The sequence below is a fragment of the Myodes glareolus genome, chromosome 23 (genome assembly GCF_982192425.1).
Source record: "Myodes glareolus chromosome 23, mMyoGla1.1, whole genome shotgun sequence".
Taxonomy (NCBI): domain Eukaryota; kingdom Metazoa; phylum Chordata; class Mammalia; order Rodentia; family Cricetidae; genus Myodes; species Myodes glareolus.
The window spans coordinates 6,834,144-6,857,034 of NC_142048.1; the positions used below are offsets into that span (position 1 = coordinate 6,834,144).

The 22,891-nt window shown below is 44.3% G+C and overlaps 1 protein-coding gene across 11 annotated transcripts in view; it reads left to right on the forward strand.

Annotated features, from left to right (window-relative positions):
* The window catches only part of Csgalnact1 (chondroitin sulfate N-acetylgalactosaminyltransferase 1), a 316,687-nt gene that overhangs the window by 125,812 nt on the left and 167,984 nt on the right, over positions 1-22,891 (forward strand). For all 11 annotated transcript variants that reach the window (XM_087901164.1, XM_087901160.1, XM_087901163.1 and 8 more), the window contains 2 exons: positions 8,048-8,191; positions 8,498-8,574. The gene's annotated coding sequence lies outside the window, so the exon portion shown is untranslated. The remainder of the gene's footprint in view (positions 1-8,047; positions 8,192-8,497; positions 8,575-22,891) is intronic.

The window sequence follows — 22,891 nt, forward strand, 5'->3', positions numbered from 1 at the left end:
TTATTTACTTAAAAATACTTGACTGGCTTATAATAAAGCACAGCCACTACTAGCTGAAGGATGGCTAATTAAGCCGTCTTAGCAGCACAGTGGGATATTGCTCCTCTGGAAACGGTAGATATATGGGCTAAGGAGATACATAGAGAAGTCAAGCAAAAAATTAGGAAATAGTGTGCCCGTGTGAATGCTGAACACATAAAACACGGTTACACCGTGATAAAGGTTGCCAGTGAACTGGGAATCACTGCTGTGGTCTATGGACGGTGGGATCTACACTTTGAGGTTTGGTTTGAAATAGTATCATGACTGCTCAGTAAGTTCATCAAGGAACACAAACACATAAATCACATGTCCAGAGATAAGACAGTGTTTATGAGAATGGTATGTAAAGCACAGAATAAGACATCTGTGCAGGTAGAGGGTGGAACAGAGATTATGTCCCTTGTGATTTTAGATTTTGAGCGAACCATGTGTCGTGAAAATAGTTACCACACTGAAGAAATGCTGTTTCCAAAAATAGTTTTTCAATTTGGCTAAATTCCCAAAATAGTGAAATGAAAATTCATGAGAGAAGTTGTTCCAGAGACGGCAAGTTTCAGTCAGCTGCTCTGTCGCTTTTCCTCAAGCTTTTCCCTTCTCTCTCCTTTGTCATGATAGAAGGAAGACTTTCTTCATTCTGAGGTACTTTAAAATCTCCTTATTCTCTCTCTCTCTCTCTCTCTCTCTCTCTCTCTCTCTCTCTCTCTCTCTCTCTCTCTCCCCCCCCTTCCCTCCCTCCCTTCTTCCCTTCCTCTGTCCCTCTCCCTCTCCAAGGGTCACAAAATCCATCCACTTAACAAGAGAACATGATTACACGATTCATGTTTCAGTGCAAAGAGCAAACACACATGGTAGAGCCCTGCCAGGGTGGGAACTACAGGGAAGCATAGCAGCAGTACCCCAAGTGCGGGCGGGCATTCGGCGTTCGCTCCTTCCAGACACAGGGAGCCTGGGATGGTGGGATGGTGACAGGGGCGGGTGGGGTGGGGTGGAGGTGAGTGTGTGGTGGGGGCTGGGTTGAGGTCTCACATTCCTCTTTTTTTATCCCCAGAAAGTTCAAATCAATACTTTTGTGTATTGATTTTGAAATGAAAAACGTTAGGGTACCAGGATAGCATGGTGATCCCTGGGTGGGAAGACCCTCTTCCTTTTGAGGTGTTCCTTGTGAACAGACTAATTTGTAAAATGATGGCAAATCTTACTAAGTATGGGAGAGTTCAAGGTCTTTCAGGAAGAGTCAGAGCTTTGTACTTGGCATGTATTGTTATCCTGGAGACACCAATACTTTTGACTCAAGTAGCCAAGGTTGGAAGGATTCCCTGAAAGAGAACTTGAAAGAGTCTTGAACTGAGTTAGCCTAAAACCTTAAAGTTTTGCTTAAAAGAAAATAGATTCAGGGATGAAAGATGACTGGCCCCCTGTAACATGAAGGCCGGCTTGTTGGGGTTTCCTTCTGCCCGGTACCCCAACAGCCGGCAAATCCCAAAGAGAAATTACACACAAGACTCCGTAAGGTTATAAACTGATTGGCTCATTAGGCTCCAGATAGGATGTGGCCCAAAGCATTTCTGAGGATTTCTGCCCACTCTGTTGCCTCCACTCCTTGCTGTAGCACACCAGTCTTCCATGATTGCTTCACGACTGGCCTCCTCGGTAGCCACACAGATGACTACTATCCAATGTTGAACTGTAACTGGTGGCTGCTTAATGCACAAAGAGCCTCTTGAAGTCATGAGAGGAGGCGTGAGTCAGCAAGTCATAAAACACAGCGCCAGCCCAGGATCTCATGTTTGCTTTCTTTGTTTGTCTCCCAGAGGGGAGAAGTTTAACTTCCAGCATCCAAATGTGGTGTCATACTACCTAGAAGGGCGTGTGACCCTAAGCAAGCTTTCTGAACTCTCTGAACCATGGAGTCCTCACCTGCACCCTGGGGGTTTGTATCTGTCCCTGCTTTCTAGATGCGTTGGTTGAAATTATTTGAAATAATCTTTTAGGTGGGGCCTGGCCTTATCAAGAGTATGCAATATAAATGTCAGCTGCTGTTTTACTCAAGGGGGGCAGTTAGAGTGATAGACGCCCAGATCTTAAGAAAACAGTGCTCTATTTTTAAAAAGTTGTTACATTCACAATAATTGGAGGGAGGGGAAGAACACATGGTACAGCGCGTGAGAGGAGGCCAGAGGACAAACTGCAGGGAGACAGTTCTTTCCTCCACCAGATGGGGCCTGAGGGTGAAGCTCAGGTCATCAAGAACTTTACCCACTGAGCCAGCTCAACAGCCTCGAGCTCTTTACATTTTGTGGGGGCAGAGTATTGTTCAGGCACAATTAATGGTGTTTTAAAGACTTTTCTTGGGTTCCCTTTTACCTCATCCTTTTAACAGGACATACCAAGAACTAAAACCATATTTTAATGATTTAGAAATATATTGTTAAACATCAATGAACCCTGAACTTATGTGTAATTTCACTGCTAGCTTCTATACACGGTAAGCAGAAATGATAGATTCCCTATGGCAATATTCTTTTATATTTTGAGGGCAGTTTTGTTAAATGATGTATATGTACAACTAATATTAATGTTTATTTATTTGAAACTTGAAGTAAATATTTTTTCTACATCTCTGGTTTAAACTCTACCCCTCTAAAAACCTTCCCCCAGTCCGAGCCAGTGGGTTAATTGAATAAAGTCTATTATATAAACATTTACACAAGGTTTCTATTTTCATGATGGTATATTTACTTTGTAACATCATAGTCCATATCTGAAACAGTTTCAGGTTTGCCGTTAGGAATTCAGATGACACTGAGTATGAATGGTGGGTTCTCAACCCTCTTGTAGGTGGAACACTATATGGAACAAACTGAGAAATGGATACAACAAACCTAATGTATTTTCAGGATAATAAAGGTCATCAGGATACAAGTATATTGTTGTAGTGTTTTTTCGTTTTTCTTTTTTACTATTATCATGGTGTCTCTCAGCCTGGACAGGCCCACATCTGGGAAGATGTCAAAATTGCTACTCAAAATAAAAAAAAACAAAAAACAAAACAAAACAAAAAAAACATGTCTGTTCAACTTTGATGAAAGGTTGGATTTCCCCATCTGTCAGTGTCACTGGTCCTGTGAGGACAACAGATCAAGCTTCGGTCTTAGCAGTAGAGTCTTGGACATGTGTAGTCAGACAGAATCATAAAGAGGCCAGAGAGAGCAAACCTTACCCACTCTATTTCAAACTCCTGTTCTGGGTGTTTGTCCCGAGTGCTCACACCGGAGAAAGCTGGGCTTAGAGCATCTGGAGACGACGGCAGTGGTGGAGCTGTGATCTGAGCGGTGTGGCCAGGATTCTAGCAGATGGATTTTATGTGGGCTCATAAAAAGCACGTCTTTTTCCTGTCCTGTGGGGAATCTGAGGATGGTCTATCTGACCCAGGCTGTAGTTTGTAAGTGATTTACTCAATATCATCTGAATTCCTAATGGCAAACCTGAAACTGTTTTGACTTTTAGTGTTTGCTTTGTAATTTTCTGTGTCTGATGTGTATGTATGGCTGTCCCGCTGTCTGTAGAAGGCAGAGGTCAGTGTTGGGTGTCTTCCTCAATACCACTCTGCCTGAAGTTTTAGAAAGGGTTTCTCATGGAACCTGGAGTCAGCAAGACGCAGAGATTCTCCTGCCTTTGTCTCTCCAGGGCCAGGATTGTAGGCACGTGAGCTCACACCTAGCTCTTGCGTGTGCTGAGGGGCTGAAGTAGTCCTTATGCTAACATGGCATGTACTTTGTCAGCTGAGCTACTGCATCTGAAGCGCCGGCCTGGCAGACTGTCACTCAGCCCGTGTCTCCCCATTGCGCTCTCTGCTCTATTGGGGCTCTATCTGTGTGCACTGTGTATTTTGTTTTCTTCGGGTTGTCTCTGTTGCCTGGGCCGTTGCATGCCAAGCAACTGGTTGTTGATCCCGGTGTCTTCTGTGGGATGACTTGTCTTTGTGAAATGGAGAAAGCCCATCCTGAGAGGTGTATTTGGTCAATGGGTAGATAATGTGTTTCGATTGCCTACTCTACATTAGTGAACCTGAATAAATCGTTACACTCAGAAAGTCCATAACCTTACGTGTTCGAGTCCCTTTCTCCCAGTCGTCACAGATAAGCTATACTGCTCTGCATCTCTCTTGTTCTTGCAGCTTGTTTCCCTCTGTAACTAATGGAGACAAGAGTTATTAGCTGGACTAGGAATCAACAGGCAAGGCTCTCGTGCCCTCACTGAGAACCACTGATGTCCTGTCTCCTCATTTCACAGAACTTGATTGGACACTCACAGATGCTTAGAACTCGAATAAAGCCATAGTCAGTCACCTACTAAAGAGGACAGGCCAGGTGTTTGGTTCTGGATGGGATTAAATGCTGCTGATTTCCCTGGGACGTTGTTCATGCCTCGCTAACATCTTAGATGCCATCAAACTGAGCGGAGCCAGCCCAGAAGGGTTCCCTGGAAGAAGGTGTCTATCACAAAGACTACATGTGACTGTAGCTATGGTGTTCCAGACTGCCTGTTGGGAAACAGCTCTCTTTAGAAGGAAGAGCTGGCTGGAGTTACCTTGCTGTATCTTAACAGGTTTGGGAGAAAGATTGTTGTTGGTCTTAACTAAAGCAAACAGAAGAACTTGGTTTCTTCAGAAAACTAATTACAACTTAGACTGTGGTTTCATTAGCATCTCTTTATGCACCCCAAGCCCCCCCACCTCCCATGCAGGGTTTGCATTTCTAGATGTCGTGTGATTTGAAACACTTCATTTTCTAGATGCTAGTGGTTTGTTAAATTCTGTGTGCCCTGTGTATGTCTGGTGCCTGCAGAGGCAAGAAAAGGGTATGAAATTCTCTAGACTGGAGCTGTGGATGGTTGTGGGTCACCAGATAGGTGCTGTGAACTGAATGCAGGTCCTTTGCAAGGCAGCAAGCGCTCTCAAGGCCGTTTATCTGGCTCCTAACGCTGTGTGCATTAAAGGAAGAGCAGATGATTAAACAGCATAATTGTGTATCTCCATCGATCAACGTGAGAAACTGAAGCGAAGGAAATAAGTGTGGCACACTTCAGTGGAAGGATTATGAAGAAGATTTTTTTTTAATGTGCGCCTATGCTTTCTGGATCAGGGACACAAAGTTTATCCTGTTTTTTTTATTTTACAGAATGACCAAAGAGTCACCCATTGGAGTGGGGGTCATGGCTTTGGGAATCAGCTCTGCCCTAAAATGCACCATCCATTTGCAGTCGATTATTCAATATGGAAGGAATGCAGTTGAAAGTATGGTCGCAAGCTTCTTGCAATACTTAGTGTCCCAGTGTGCTTTCCTTTCCGAAACATAGTTTTGAAAAAGATGATAATTTTAGAAGCTGGGCACACAATGCTGATCCTGTTCCCAGCTCTGGCTCCCAATACCGACATGCAGAGAACTCCACTGACCCATATTTAAAATGTTGTCACTCAGGATTCAAATAAATTCAGATTCTTATAATGAAAGATCAGGTAGATTCTGGGAAGACTGTGTCCTGAAGGCCTCAGTGAACAGTCTTTGGATGCTGGTGGCATCTCTGCCTGGTCACTGGTCGTTGGTAGCTACTACTCTGTGGACCCTGTCTCCATTATTAAAGACCCGCACAAGAAAAGGACGGTCTTAGTTCTTTTCCTGTTCCTGGGACAAAACACCCTGACAAAAGAAATTTAAGGGAGAATGGCTTATTTTGGTTTATAGGTCTGAGGTATATAATCAATCATGGTGGCGGAGTCATAGCAACAGGCAAGAGAAGCTGGTCACATTTCATCCACACCAAGAAAGCAGAGAGAAGAGGAAATGGGGCTGGGCCATAAAACCTCAAGTCCCACACACAGTGATCCATTTCCTCTAGTGAGGCCCTATTTCCTAAAAATTCCACAACCTTCCGAAACAGAGTTGACAGCTGGGACCAAGTATTTAGCATGTCAGCCAATAGGGGGCTTTTCACGTTGGAATCACAGTCGGGGCCTTCACAGGCAGTGTCAAGCAATGGAAAGAGGGAAGCTTGCTTTTCTCCAGCATTTTGGCTTTGAAAATTCAAATTTAAAAACCTCCTTGACCATATATTAACCACACAGGTTTCTTAACCTCCTTCCACTACCCATAATGCATGTGTCCTTAGCGTTGCTGAGGCTGCTGAATGGCTTCCTAAGAAACGCAGTAGTGAGGTCGAGGGCACGTTGCCTGCGTCAGGTTGAACACACCCAGTTCTCTTTAACACATCTACTGTCCATCTTCTGGAAATGTTCACTGCGCTCTTTTGTTTCCGGCCTGGTCATGCGCTTGGTTTTGCTGGCGATTCTGCATTCTTGTATTGTACTTTCCTCTACCAGCTTGGGAGGATTCTTCTTTGGAGGAACGAGAAGCTTGGGATTACTAAGGAGAGTATTCACTTCCCAGAGCCTAGGAGCAGAGTTTTAATGAGTTCTCTTCCCAGAAACCAAGGAAGGAGCTGGGCTGTCCTCTGCCTAGTAGCAGGGTCTCAGAGCGGACTGAATGTGGACGACTGTGCGCATGCGCATAAGAAATGACTGAAGGCTTCTGTCCCAGCTGCTGGCAGGAGCGAGGAATGACTGAGTTTATTAATGATCTTGCAGGGCTCCGAGCTGACAGTCTATTTGTTTTCATTATATAAACCAGCGTGGTTTGGGATTATGCAGATTTCCACCTTTTTACTTAGAAGGCAAGGAATATTCATTAAGGATATCAATAAAGACCAAGCCGGTGATTGAGTCTCCAAAGCTGTCCCCTGCATGCCGAAAGACAGAAAACTTCAGGGGCTGAGAGAATGAGAGATTGATTGGAAGGCGAATTATAAACCCATTTCAGCTCTTGGCCTGCAGGCTGGGAAGTAACATTATTTGTTGTCGGAGATGGAAAACAACTGAGATTCAGGTCCAAGCGATTATTCCACGCTGACACCGCTGCCTGTGTGCCAACTGCAGCTCCATTTAGACATAGATTAATTAGGCTGGCAGAGGGGGACGCAGGCTCTGAGAGCGGTGCTGAAGCGGGCTGCTCTGCTCTGGTCTCCACTTTGGAGGTCTGCAGATTTGCCCCCCAGGAAGCTAACAACCCACTTTCATTGCTAAACCCATAGCAAACCCGGGTGAGAGACTGTGGATAGAAAACACTGTACATGTCTACCGGCTTTCTTAACGCCAACAAGTCAGAGAAAAAACTTCAAACTTCGTTGCTGTCAGGCTGTCCCCATGGAGACAGGGGGGACCAGCTAGCAACCTGTAGACTTGAGCGGTTTATCCATCTTTCCTTTGGCCTTGAATAAACCACGTTGGACTTTTATTATTCCTTCATGTGACATAGTGTATACTATGTAGTGTATACGCTCACATGGTTATAGTATGTTTATTCCTTGAATTATGGGACAGATGGGATAAAAATAAGGAAAATTCTTGGGGGAAGTGAGCCCCAAGTTAGTTCATTGCAAACAGTATATTACAGGCTCGACAAGAGGGCTTTTGATCCTTACTAGAATCTTCCTTACAAGGAGTCTTTGACCTGTAACATCTTTCACGTTTTGCTTGTGTCTTAGCTGACTTCTGTTTGTTTCCTCAAGGCATGGGACAGTATGGGGTTCATTCGTAACTCACCCCACCAGGAATTTACCGAGGGCAGTGGAGAGAGCGGGGGCTGGGCAGGGGTTCCTGCCCTCGGGTGGGGGTGGAGAACTTGGATTATTAACAACACCCAGTCCATTCTCTCCGTTCTGGGCTCCGTGGCAGAGTTCCATCCCGCCAGCGTAGTAACCGCTGTGCACTCTGCGGCAGCCCGGGTTGGTGCTGTTGGGAGCTGTGGTGGGCAGTGGTTTTATTACGGGTTTCATTAGGACTCCGAAATGAAACCCTTGTAGCGTGTGGATTCTCCCCTCTTCTGGAGAACTCAGATGAGGGTTTTTCTCCTTCCCTGATAACACTTCATTGCACGGATTCTCCCCCCAGCGGCGGCGCTGAGCGGTGCTAGCAGAAGGGGGCGGTACTTTCTGTCTGGACCCTGACTGGAAGCCCAGTGCGACTCCAGGACTCACCAACAGAAGCAGATGTGCGAGCAGAGCAGTTGTGCTGTGCGGCTTTCTTTCTGCGGAGGTTAGTTTGTTTGGGATTGTTCTTTTCCACGTGGGAGTGCGGTGTTTGGTCTTCCTCTTTCCTCAGCGGGGCTTTCGCTCGTTTAAATGTTGATGGTTTCATTTTAAAAACAAATATTTTTTTATTTACTTATTAAAAGAAGAAGGAGGGGATGCTCTACTGCTTTGGGGTGGGATAATATATCCAGATGAATTGTGAATTAAATACTAAATCACAGGCATTTTGCCGTTATTAAAACTCACCTATATATAAAGCATGGAAATTTACAGGGGTTACCTCCTGTTTCTTTTTTTCTTACCATTTCAGACTCTTTTCCATTACAAGGAGAGAAGCCAGGATCGTTTTTAGCCACTGAAGGACTTATGTAGCCCTCATTCGTGCAGGTAAGTGGTCTGTTTAACACAGGTGAAAACATACCTTATATGATCTGCGCCATTGGGACCTCCCAGCTATGTACAGCCTGTGTTCAATTCATTTAACTTTTAATAGTTACATTAATGAAAAGTTATTTCAAGGTATCAGTATTTTTTAAGTCGCTCCATTGCTTTGTTTTGAATCTTCTCATCCGTTGGCTATAATCTCTGTTTCACTGTCAAAACTCTTTTGCTGTTTCTGTCTTCCTAGAGTGTCAATCAACAGCAGAACTAGAAGGACTTTGTGTTTCTTTATATATAAAACAAACTATCCACTTCATGAGGAACACAGTTGAGACAGGATATTAACCTTTCTGAAATATTCATCCTGCTACCAAATGGGTACAGTGATAATTGTTAAAGTAAAATGGTTTGGCAAGAAGAATGCCCCCTTGTCACGTCCCTGAGGGTATTCAGTGGAACTATTTGAGAATGACTTCTTTAGGAATACATACTGCAAAATCTCCCATAGCCTGTTTTGCTGTTCTAACCGATAATTTTTGGTTTCTTTGCTAGAAGACATTTAATTACCACTGGCAAGAGCAATGTTTTATAAAATATAATTTCAGAACTTCAGAATCTAAGGCAGGAGAATTAGGAGTTCAGGATCATCCTTAACTACCTAGCAAGGTCCAGGCTAGCCTGGGCTACAGGAGGTCCTGCCTGAGTCTAAACAAGCGCCTCTGAGACAGCATTGGCGTTGCGGAGTGAGTGGGCAGCTGTGCATCTGAAACATTCCTTTTGGTTCTCTAGAAATGCAGACAAAAAGTAGACAGAAATGAAGGCTGCTGAGCTTAGACACCTTCAGCTTAGAAAAGTGATATTTCCCTTAACACACTTTAATAGAGCTTTTGTTCGCGATTTTCCATTATTGAGAATGGGGGCGGGGCAGGTTTCTAGCTCTGTTATCCTGATTAAGATAAAAGAGTAGAGGTTAAGTTGCCTTCCTTGGTTTTACATTAATGAACTGCCTTTGTATGAAGATGATAGAAAATATGGAGTTCTAAAAGGGACCATATCTGAGCTGTTTATAGTAGAAAACATATCAACAACCCCAGCCAGAGGGGAGTAGTATGAACACAATAGATGAGATACTTTTTCATGAACTCTTCTGCGAGTCACAAGTCAAGGGGCTGTGGAGACCGACGGGGGCCAACTTCAGGGCACAGAGAATGGCTCCCATCTTTGAGTTTTCGGATGCTTCATGTTTTCAAGAATGGCTTGGATGGTGTAAAAGAGAATACTGCCACTTAAAAGTCATGTGTGCCATCACTGTTGAAGCCCTGAGATGATGGCAAGAAGGATCCAAGGTGAAAATTAGCAGAAGAAGCAATCAAAAGCTGGTCAAAGTCTATGTGGGGAAAATGCCAAGCTGGGGGATGTTTGTGTTCTTAGCTGTTGGGGTAGTAAGACAGGGCAGGGCCTGGGTACTGGGCCGTAGGACGTACATCGGAAATGAATAGCAGTTACAATTCTGTTGAAATCTAGTACAGCACCAGGGAGATATAGCCCAGGAGCCAGGAAGCCTGCTAGGTGAGTGCGAGCTTGGGAGAGTTGCCAGCGGCTCTGTACTTCACTGTTCTGACTCAGGCTTGAACATCTGCAGCAGTGATGGGCAGGTGCTGCACGTAGCACAGGACCGGACAACATGGAATCCCATATGCAAAGGGTTAATTCTTGTTTCAGACATTTAATAGCAATAGGCCATTCATATTTTACAGTAGAAATATCCTTGTGTCCTGTATTGTTTTTCTTGTTGTGGTGATGGGATAACTGTCTAGACATCTTCAGAGAGGGAGGATTGCTGCTGGCACATCGCTCTGGGCATCCAGTCTGACATGGTGGTGCAGGGACGGTGGTGGAAGATGCTATGGCTGTGTGGTAGGAGTGTGAAGTAGATGGCTCCATCATAGGGGCAGTCAAGAAGTGGGGGGCAGGATCTTGAGAGAGTTCTAACTCATAAACCCCACCCCAGAGGTCTAAACCAAGATTCTATAGCCAAAAGATCCCACAGCCTCCCCAAAATGACAGCACCCCCATAGAAAGAATAGTGTGCAGGAAACAGCTTCAAACAGTCGCAGAGAGCAGGGGGCAGAGGTGGGACCTTACTAGAAGGATCCGACTAGTTGGGGACCTAGAATTCAAACACACGGGCTGATGTGGCTGCTGCACAGTCAAACCATAATTAAGTCCTACGTGCCTTTATCCTGGAGCCTGCCCCAAGGTGGTCCCTGCTCAGTGGATGACCCTTGCCACAGTGTTATCCTCACCTGGTGCTGGCTGCAGTTGGATTTCCTGCATCTGCATTTCCATACCCATAATTCCCTTCTTGTTAAGGAAGAGCTTTGCTCTTCTAACGCTGCTCACACCTTCATGCCCTTGGTCACACTGCTCTCGTTTTCCCACTTTCTGACTTCCTCTTGTCCGTTCCTCCCCTACTCAGTATGACTGTTTGGAGCTGTTGACCTCCACGCCAGTCTTCCTGCCAGGCTGCTGTCATTTTGGAACCCCCCAGGGAGCTCTCACTCATGCTTTAAGGCTTCCTTCCATGGCAGCCCACACAGCACGGCATCCTGCACTGACATTGCTTAGCTCTGACAGCCAGGCCATAGCTGCAGCGAAGGGGTGAATGGGTGGATGGAAAAGTTAATGAAGGGATAGCTCACTCCTGAAGACATCTCCTCTCATTATATTCCCCTGACACCTTTGCTCTGTCTTTTCCTGGGGAGACATTAGCAAGCATCTATTCACCCCAGGTAAAGCCACAATGACAGAACACAGAACCGATCCCACCTCAGTCTTTCTTGGTTTACTGGGGTCACTTACAGGAATAAGGATGGGTGGTCACAGGCAGGACCATGGGTGACTCACATGGAGCTCCATCACCATCCCAGGAAGAGTGATGACTCACAGAAATTACATCCTGGGGGTTTCCGGCACAAGTGGCCATCATCTTCATGGAAGAGTCTCCTCTCCCTCAGCAATTGCTTACGGTTTTGTTTTCATAAACTTATGGTGGGGCCCTTGTGAATTTTAACATCTCTGAGTTTCCCAAGACTGGTAAGTTTTCCGAGTTTCTGTTCTCCTTCCAGGAGGGAATGTTTCAGTCCGGAGGGAGTACCTACGCTATGTCACATCCTTTGACATTCTGTTCATGGGCACACCCTCGCACAGCGTACACAGTGCTGTTCTGAGCTCATCCTGTCCTGCCTTGTTTCAGTGGGTCAGCTCTTCCAGTAGTTTCTTGAGAACAGAGATTTTGTTTGTAGATATCTAACCTTGTAAGTCTTTGCTAATCTTCTACAAGTTAAAAAAAAAAAAAACCAACAAAACAACCCACAACTACCAAGCAGCATACAGTGGAAAACAAAGAGGGTGTTTTGGGAGTAGGGTAACTGCATACTTTATGATGACATTGTTGCTAATGACAAAGGTGGTCCTGGGAAGATGGCTCCGTGGGGGAAGGGCTTGAGACACGGTCTCCCAGTGTAGATCCTCTGCACCCACGTGCAAGCCAGGCATGAAGCTGTGTAGCTCTCAGTCCAGAACTTCCTGGTTAGAGAGTCTAGCTAAAAGAGTAAGTTCTAGGTTTAATGAGGTACCCTATCTCAAAGAGTAAGAGAGGTAATAGTAGAGGAAAACTTTCAGAGTCTAGCAGTGTGGTTTTGTGGAGATTGTACTTCACTCTCATCGTCAGAAGTTGTTCTGATGTTTCCTATCCGTGGGACTTCCCCCTCCCTCTTTATCTTCTCACTGTCTGGTCTCCCTTGGGACTCAGCTGATAAGGAATGATGGAGGTTGTGGCATGAACCTTTTCTGAATCCCCTGTGGGTAGGGCTGTTGCATGTCTCGTATTTTTTGTTGTGAATATTCATCTACTCATTATATAGCGTAGTTTGGCACCATCGATTTCAGAAGAGACATGGTCTCTGTTTTCAGAATCTAATGGATATCAGTTGAGATCTGTCTGAGGATGATTTATGGTTGTGAAAATTCTCTTTAGAGCCTGGCACTGTCAGCATTTCCGTTTGCTCAGTTTGGTACTATGCCCACCTGGCCTCTTCCATTCTTCTTCCTCCTTTTTTAAAATCACTTTGTGGGAGCCTAGATATTTGAACAAGGTAACCTAACCCCAGTTCCAGAGCTTCTGAGTTAAACATGTCTAAAGGGAAGTAAAGAAAGTGGAGATAACCCAAGATCTACTTTCAGATGAATAAAATATGGTCTGCTCTCACACTGGGGAATTATTAAAAGGAGTAGACAAATGCTAAGCTATGGATGAGCCTTGCAGACATTATGCTAAGTGAAACAAGCCAGTAAGAAGGCAACAGATTCTATATGATGTTGCGTAGCTGTAAGGTACCTAGAATAGCCATATTGACAGAGAGCAGGATACAATTGCCAGAGGCAGGAAGAATATGTCAGGAGATTGGTTATAATGAATATGCTTGGTACCTCAAACTGTGAATGTGGTTTACACTCTTCAACTTATAGATGGCTAAAGTGGTCAGTTTTATGCTGTGTACAGTTTGTCACAATTAATAAAAAAAAATCAAGGAACTTGTTTCCACAGTGATACCCTTCAAAGCAAAACAGAGAGAAAGGGGTTTCTTTGATGGGGCTCTTTTCTTTCTTGTAGCTTTATTTCTTTAAACAAATAAATCTATCTTTGAATTTAAATATACTACGTATTTTTTACACACATAGCTCCATTGGTAAGATCTTTGAATTTTATTTTAGACCCCGTTCCTTTTCTTATTTATTATTGATTATTTTGTTTTCGCAGATAAGATGTGATGGTGAGGCATCCTCTCCCCTCTTCTTCTCCATCAAAGATAACAGGGTTTTAGAGCTCAACTACAGACACTTGCAGGGCCCTTTAAAACCACTCTCAGGACAGAAATGACTGGGTGTGCCGTGTACACCTTTAATCCCAGCATTTGGCAGAGGCAAGTGGATCTATGCGAATTCAATGTTAGTCTGGTCTACACAGCAAGTTTTGGGGCTGCCAGGGCAACACACAGAGAAACCCTGTCTCAAAAAACAGAGAGAGAGATAGAGAGAGAGAGGGAGAGGGAGAGGGAGAGGGAGGGAGGGAGGGAGGGAGGGAGGGAGAGAGAGAGAGAGAGAGAGAGAGAGAGATGTGACATGAAAGCAGAAGAGGGGCCCATTTGGAAGGAAGACAGGAAGACGGGGGCTGACATGAGAAAGGCGGGGAACTGCGTAAGAACAAGTCTATAAAATTTATGGATGTTTGTATTAAAGGATCACAATGAAGCTTAGCACTTTTATGCTAGCTAAAGATTAATAAGTATAGTTTGATAACCAAGAGCAGAAGTATTTGTTCTGTCATGAGTAGGGGGCACGACAAATAGATTTCAAGATGTGATTTAATATCTCACAAGAAGCCAGCTATTTCTGTCTTTGTCTCCCGCTTCCCCTTCTCATTACACTGGTATCTGAGTCTTGTGGAAAACCGTGCCGTGAGAGTGTGGCTCGCACTCAGAATGCCCAGCAACCTTTAGGAAGCTGTAGTTTTTTTCCTCAGCGTTCCTGATCCACTATCTTTCCTGCAGAATTTACAGCAAAACCAGAATCCCGTCAGGTGAGGAACATGTTGGCAGAGAAGGGCAGGAGAGCCAGAGTCTGCTGGAGTAGTGTAGACAGGGCGGGGTGGGGTGAACACCTTAGAGTGGGCGGTGGGTGAGAGGATGACATTTTTCTTACTGAATAGTTAGGCTTTTTTGTATCATAAACATGATTGTGAAGGCAAGTCCGCCTCCTGGAAATAAATAAATAGGCAAACAAGTAAGTCATAAATAAATCTATCGCTTCTGTTTGGCAAAACATCTAACCCAGATGGAACTTAAACTGTTCTCCAAAGTTCCTTAAGAAATATACTTCAAACAGAGATACGACTGACTGTTTCTACTTCAGTGTTTCATGAAGAGCCATACATGACCCGCTCAACTCGTACAGAGAGGTCTACGGGGAGCTCGGCTTTCAGAGCGTTTTGTGGTCACCCAGTGCTGGTCCCTGGACTGGAAGGCGGTTTGTGGTGGAAGTCTCACTATGGCGGTGAACGAGAAAAGTGTGTGCTGTTTACAGGGAGCTGGGTTCCTTCCATAGAAAGCCTTTTACCCTGAGGTTCTGGCCTTTCCTTTCTGTTAATTAGAATTTGAAATTTCTTTTAGGGTCACTCATTAATTGTGTCATGATGGTCAGTTTTCATTTTTTATGTTTTAGCAGTATCAAATATCAAATATCATTTAGCGGTTTTGGTTGCAGGAAGCAGAAAGATAATTTATGTTTTCATTTCTTTTTCAATTTTTATTACATTTATTTACCGTGTGTGTGTGTGTGTGTGTGTGTGTGTGTGTCACACATGTGTGGAGGTCAGAAGACAACTTGCCAGAGTTGGTTATAATCCTCCATGTGGAGTCGAGAGATCACAGTCAGTTGTTCGTTAGGACTGGTAACTAGTGCCTGTACCATCTCAGGAGAAAGGGAATTTACTAGGGAAATATCCCACAAAGGTGGTGGGAAGTTTATGAATCTCACACATAACAAAACTTAGAGCAGGAGTGACTTGTCCTGTCAGATGGTTTCTAACTTTCGGAAGTGTGCGATACAATAGTCATCTTTGTCCCGCGTGTGTAAGATGGTCTTCCCCATGACTATGGTGACCGACGTAAACACAATCACTTGTTTTAAAATATTTAACTTTTATCATAATTTCCTTCCTATGAACTAAATTAAATCCCTTTCCTACAGCTTTCGAAAATTTGCTTCTGTCCTAATTTGAGTCACGGCCTGATGCTGGATTGAAGGCTGTACCTGGATGTTTATTAGCTGGGTACTCATGTCCACCTTCCCAGGGAGACAAGACGGCTTGAATTTAATCTTTGGGAATAAGTAAGAAATTATCCATCCAGTAAGCTGAAAGAAGTTTCCATGGAAAGAAAGAACAAGGCATTGGCTGGGCGTAGAGAACGGTGTTAGGGAACGGCATGAGATTTGATGTGATGGGCCCAATGAAGCACTGGGATGGTGTAGAAATCAGGCCTCAGAGGTAGCCTCGGGGGTGAGGGCACCTCTGGACATCTGACCAAGTGCTGTATGAATCAAAGCCACTGTGACAGCAGGACAGAGGAGGGGACTAGGGAGTAGAGAAACGTGGGTACAGGAAGGAGGAGATGAAGAGGGCCTTGCTGTATGTAGCCCAGGGCAGTAAGGACTGGAATGGTCAGAAAAGCGGGAGGCAGGAGGCGCGTGGCAACAGGCTTCTAGGCTAACTTGCCCCGTTAAGTCAATTGCCAAGTGATACTGTTCACACCATTTGGTTTTGTTGCTGTTGTTTTGGTTTTTCTTTTTTATTAGCTGTGAGGTCTTGAGGGTGAGGGACCATGTTGGTACAATGCTACATCATTAGAGCCGAGCATGAGGCCTGGAACAGAGGAGGTGGTTGCCAAATCCTTAGTGCAGAATGCTAACTAGGGATGAGTCACGAGTAGGGCCTTCTGCTCCTCTAATTGGGAAGGTGGTAAAATGCACAACCAAGGACTGGAACCTTCAGTCAGTTTCAAGCAGGGTCTGTTTTCTCATGATTCTTTTGACAATCTCTTTTTTTTAATGCCTCTTTTTTGAATAAGATCATGAGAAAAACTGGAGATAAAAGAAAGTTACATGAATGAAAGAAAATACTTAATGCTGGCAGAGTAAAAATTGCATCAGGGAAGTAATATTTGGTTCTCCTGTGTACTATGTTTTGAATCCTATTATCCAATTTCTTCATGCTGAATAACCAATTCAGAAATAATGCGCACTAAGGTTTTATATGTACAGGTTAGTGTCCTTGTAAGATGCGTTTGAGAAGTTTTCTCCCTTTAGGGGCTCACCAAGTATTTTCCCATCATTTGCCTTTGACTAAAGTTTTGCTTCCTTAAGTAGGGAGCTGCCTGTGCCTGGCCTTTCTCACCTCAGCACGTTGGTAGAATGAGGTTGTGGCCATTGTTTGGTTGCTCTGAGAGACTATTGAGCTTCTCTAGAGTTCTAGAACCCTCTCTGCTAGCCCTTCTTAGCCATGCAAGCCAGTCCTTGTTCCTTAAATCTTCTACACGGCTGTGTCTATATCTGCAAACAGCACTGAATTGGAATTGTAACAACCAAGAGTCCTGGTTGGGAAGTACCTGGCACACAGTAAGCCTGCCAAAGGTTTTCATCAATATCAACTTATTTGATGTGGATTGTAGTGATGCCTTGTTTGTCTTTTAACAAGTAAAGCTTGCCTGAGGATCAGAGTCCAGATCCAAGCCACTGGAGGCCAAGAAGTGGTGGCACACACCTTTAATCCCAGCACATGGGAGCCTGGCAGTGGTGGTGCACGCTTTTAATCCCAGCACTGGGGGAGGGAGGTGGAGGCAGGAGTGATAAGGCTCGGCAGAGGGAGGGATATAAGGCAGGAGGAGACAGGAACTGATTGCACTCTGAGGTTTGGTGGAGACAGTTGAAGTCTGAGGATCGCCCCTTCGGCCTGAGCGTTGGGAGAGGTCAAAGGTCTCTCTAGTGGCTGCTGCTCTGCTTCTCTGATCTTCACCCCTAACATCTGAAGACCGAGTGGAGTTCGTGCTCCAGTGAAGTGTCTCCCTCTTCAAAGACGACAAGATGGCCGATTCCTCCCTCACCCCGTCATGCTCACACACTTGAGATAGTCTCTTTATTCAGAACGTTAAGCAAAAAGAGCCTGGGCGTCAACTGCAGCAGACACTGTCTGGATGCTGGATTCAGGAGGAACGGGATGCACTTGTCTTCACGGAGCGTCCTAGAGCGGAGACGGGAGGAGCTTAGTGTCAGCACAGGACTGAGAAACCTGGGGAAGGAATGGCCTCAGTTTCCCAGGGCGCTGAAGCCAAGTTCCTAGGACTGTGTAGTGGTGAGTTAGGCTGACCAGTGACCAGCGACCAGCGGGGGCTGCAGGTGGTTCTTAACTCCAGGTGGCATTTTCAGTGTTGGGATCTCACACTCCTCGTCCAGAACCCACAAACAAATGTAGAGTACTTTATGGAACAAACCATTGTCCTTTAAGGATGACTTTGGGGCTGCCACTTCCCAGGGCTGAAGGAGCCAGCAGGAAGCAGAAAGCCGCAGTGTGGCCTTTGAGTCAACATACAGCTGGCGTCAAAGGTGTCAGAGAAAGTTGGAAGCCCTGAGCCGCACTCACCAGCACAGTACAGAATCGCTGGGAGGTCACGTGGTCCCGCCCACAGGGATACCAGGATGATTCTTACTTCACTTCTGTGTCGCAGTCATGATGGCTCCTGTCAGGATGGTAGGCAGGACAGCTCTTTTCAGGCATGACATCTTGGTTCTTTTCACAGTTCTGTGGGCTGCGCATTACAGCACGTGCAACAGGGTGAGGACGGACAATCGGCTCCTCGACATGGTTTGGTACCGCCGCTGTGAACTTCCTGTCCGAGGTCACGTAGTTGTGATTCTCTCTAGTTAAACTTTTGTCTTCTTGCACTCAAATGCAGCATGCACAGCACTTTGATTTTAAGCTGTTTTCTTTGGATATAGTTTCAAATTATAGGAAAGTTGAAATTAGAAGTAGTGCAAAGAACTTTCACACCCTTTACCCAGGTGAACCCTCTGTCAGCATTTTGTGTCATTTTTTCCTTCACTGTGTTCTTTCCCCCGTGTCCTGTGTATATAACACATCCAGAAAAACAGGGATTTTTTAAACCACATGAGAAAAAGTGTATTCATCATAGACCTTTAGTCTAAACAGGCACCGTGTACTCTCTAATTGTAAGGCAAGTCTCTCACATAATAACAGTGCAGATTTAATCTCAACAAATCTAGCATTTATTTAAACGTGCCTGATTTACTGTTTGTGTTCCGGACTGTAAATTAGTGCATTAATGACCTTTTTTTAAAGTGTGTTTCTCTTCGAGTACCAGGATCAGGTACCGACTTTTACTGGCATGCCTCTTTGTTTCTGTAATCTGAGACATTTTCAAAGCCTTTCTTCGTCTTTGGGAAGATGTTTCTGAAGAACATAACCTTTTGTTTTTATATTATGTGGCTACCTGCAGAAGACCTACAAAAAAAAAAAAACAAACCATGAATATCTGAGGAAGACTGGCTGGGAGGAGAAAGGGGATCAGAGGGAGGAAGAAAGGAATATGAAAGGTTAAATTTGGGGGTAATTGGTATCAAAAAGTATTGCACACATGTCAAAATTTACAAATGGAAAACAAAGTTAAAGAAAGAATATTCCTCACATTTGATTGGACGTGTAAGACACATCATTCCATTTCGGTTCTGCATCATAGCCAGAAATCTCATTGGCAGTGATAGCTTTTCACCAAGTGCCCCACCCGAAGTCACGTGTTGTCCATCTGTCTTTTATTGCGATATTAATTTTTCTGATCCATGCCTGATTTCTTCCCTGTGAAGTCACCATTTCCCCTCCGTACACTAATAGGAACAGGCTGTTTGTGTACTCCTATCTGTGTGATACAGTCATTGCCCCCAGTGAAATCAGCATCCTTAAGCTTCGCTTTACAATTACGATGTCTGGCTCCTAGTGAAGATCTTATTATACAGTGAGAGCTCAGGTGGGGAAACTCAATGAACACAAAGGGCTGAAAGGGAGCTAATGTAGCTACCACTGAGCTACTCTGATTGCTTGTTTGCCATCATAGTGGTTTATTCTGAATACCCATACTTGGGAGTCTGTAATGAAAATTTGCAGTTTCACAACTGTGAAAACATCCTTTCGCCCGCAGGCTGTACTGAGTGTATATTTCATTCTCTCTTCCTCCAACCCCTGGCACCTCCAGCAGCAAAGGTGGCTATAGTCACATGGGGAGAGAGTGTAGACTTGCAGATACAGGGGCTGCTGGGACTTGATGAGGAACAAGTTCAGGAGCGGATGTCCTTGGCCAACACCTGCTGTTTGAAAATGAAACTCTCTTATTCTTTGTCCTGTTTTGAGGATGAATCAAGAGGTTTCATATGTCGGAAGTTCTTAAATGTCCTGGTTCATGCAGCCACCAACATCTCACTGACTTTAACAATATTTCCCAACTAAAATGTAAGATCTGGCCGCGTGGTGGTTGTGCACACCTTTAATCCCAGCACTTGGGGGACAGAGGCAGGCAGATCTCTGTGAGTTCGAAGCCAGCCTGGGCTACAGAGTGAGTTCCAGGACAGGTTCCAAAGCTACACAGAGACCATGCCTCGAAAAACAAAAAACAACAACAACAACAAAAATAAATAAATAAAAAAAGAAGAAGAAGGAAAGAAAGATCTGTTTTTTAAAATTATGTAATCAAATCTGTCAGGCATAAGATTTTATGTCCTAATAACTTAATGGCTGTTTGGGAAAAAAAAAGGAATGTTATCAGTCTGAGATAGCTGTTCTGTATGTTCCGCAGCAATTCCTTAATAGTGGGAGGTGGCAGCCCTTAGGGGTAACTCGTCCGTGGAATGGAATTAGCCCCCGCCACCTCATTGCGTGCTGTGATTCTGTTTTATTACATAAATTTTCCAGCATCGGGTGACAACACTTTTCCTGGGGAGACACAACGAACATGTCTACTCCTTCCAGATAGTGAGCCCGTGACAGACAAAAGTAGAGATGCCACCAAAGTCCAGTTTGGTGAACCAATAAGTTTTATTGGGGTTACTTACAGGAATATGAGTGAGGGTTTCTTAGGGGAGCAGAAATGATCCCGAGACAGCTGTCTGACCAAGGCCTACCCCAGGCTGGGTGACAGCTCACACTAACTGGGAACCTGGAGCACACTGCACAGCCTGCGGGCAGCTCAGCAGGTTGGAGAGTGGGCTTTCCAGGTGCCTCAGTTGTTCTAAGTCTCTTCCAGGCTGCTCAGCTGGCTTCTCCTTTTTCGATGCACCTGACGTGGTCTGAGTCTTCCTTGCAGATTTTCTCCTTGAGAGCCTTATTTGCAGCTTGGCTTCGCCGTACCTAAGTGAAGGTCCCCCAGCTTTTATTTCTTAGCCTAGCAAGGAGGGGTCTAGTGAATCTAGTTAGTTTCAGGGACTTCCTAAAGCTATTTTGAGTTGTTTACCTTCCTGCTTAAGGAGCTTTCTCTAGGATGCAGTTTTTCATTTTTAAAGAAACTGTTACACCATACCCAGGAAGCAGTTTCTCAAGTCTCTGATGTCATCACAGCATCACTGCCCTAAGTCAGTGGTTGTCACGGTGTCCAACAGATGTCCAACCTCACTACATTTTGCTCAAAATTCAAAATACCCTGAAATATTATTTTGGCGCTGTATTGATATCTCAAGTGCCTTAGTAAACAGTTTGGGAAACAATGTTTAGGTAAAAGAGCTTTTCGGGGCATATTCTATCATGCTTCTGTGGCTTTCAGCCAGCCAAACGTGTGGTACAGGCTAAGAACAAGATAGCTGTCAGAAGAGCTAAGGCCTCCATGCGTGGGTTGAAGGCAGAGATAATTAATAGGGTGATATTCAGACCTCAGTGGCAGAAGGTAGAAATTCCTTCTTCCATTTATGACAGATGTTGGCTAAAGGGACCTGACTGTGGCCTCTTGGATGATACTCCACTGTACTGCTGAGCAAGGAAGGGAATGGTGGCTGATTTGCTCTGTTGTTGACGGGTTGAGATTCTCTTACTTAATATTTCTTGTTTGGTTCATATTTTAATTGGCCCTTCCCAAAGGTATTTATTTTCCTTGAATTAATGATTTGTTTGCAAAACGTTTTAGCATTATCCATTCAGACTCTGGAGGAATGCTAAACGTTTTCAGGAAACTAGGGTTCTAGTAAGATTTATGCCTTTTCCATTACAAGATACAATTGCTGTAAATTAGTGCGGTTCTAGTAGAAACCTCATTTGTCAATGATATAATTTTAATTTCATAGATTTGAGCATCAGCTATGGAAAGACTCCTCATAGGAGATTTTTGGACATTTTGACTGCTTTGGCATACTATCTGGGAGTGGCTGCTTTACCTAACTTGTGGCCTTGGCAGATGTTTCTGCAGCAGAGCACCAGAATGCATGAATAAAAGGAACAGGAACTCAGGTTGCATGGCACCTAGCGATTCTTCAAAGGGTGAGGTGGCGTGGTGTTCAGAGAAGGACTGGATGTCAGCAGATCTCAGCTCTCAACAAGCTCCTGGACTCCAGGTCAAGTTTGTCCCTGTGACATGTAAGGCATTCATCACTTCTGATCCACTCAAGAAAGATCACAGAACGTCCTTTCTCTCCCATGAGTCTCTGGGCTCCACTTAGGCCTGTGCTGCATTCAGAGTCTAACTCAGTCCTTGTTTAAGGGTCTCGGAGACCTGAAAAGGTGAGACATCTGAGGCTGTATACATACATACCCAGGGTGAGGAAGCCAGCCTGTGTCACATACGAAGCTGCCAAAGCACTTAATTTCAGCTCTCCACAGCTGAAAAACTTCTGTGATCAGAGACAGATGGATTATGTCAGTGAACCTGCAGGAAAGTTGAGACAGCAGTTGTTAAATATTTGGATTCATCATAGATCTGGAATGAAAGTGTCATACGGGCAAAGCCGTTTAATCTTCCATTTGCTGCTGTGCTGTCAATGCCCAGGACACATCCTGGTATTAGGGAACTTGGTGAATTTGTCAACAGAGAACGCTGTGGCCTATAATTTATGTTTCTGGAAATTATTTACATTTAGATAATCAATATGCCTGTATGGAATAAGTACTAAATTCTTTCTGTTTTTTTTATAGATGAGCTTTGTTTAATAATTTACTAAAATCAAATAACAAACAAAACATTAATGCCTCTAAGAATTCCCATCAGCAATAGAGATATCCTGAGAGTATATTAATCTTTCGAGAGATATAGTTACCATTTTTAGCTATGTGTAAGTGTGAGACTGTGTGAGTTCAAGTGCATCATGTGTATGCAAGCAGCCAGAGGGCACTGGACACCCTAGAACTGGAGTTACAGAGAGTTGTGGACTGCCTTGTGTGAGTGCTGGGAGCTGAACCCAGTCCCCGCAAGAGGAGTGTGTACTGCTGGCTGCCGCTCCTTCTCTCCAGGCTCCGATACTCTTCTGTTGCTGAATGCCTGTGTCTAGGGCATTTGGTGTAGTATGAGTGTACATACTCATACTTTAATATTTTAAATATTAATATTTAATATTCATATTTTAATAAAATAGTTTTATTTAATCTTTGAAAATTTGATATATGCATACAATGAATTTTGTTTACTTCTCTCCTTCAAATCCTCTTAAACTTCATGTCTTTTAT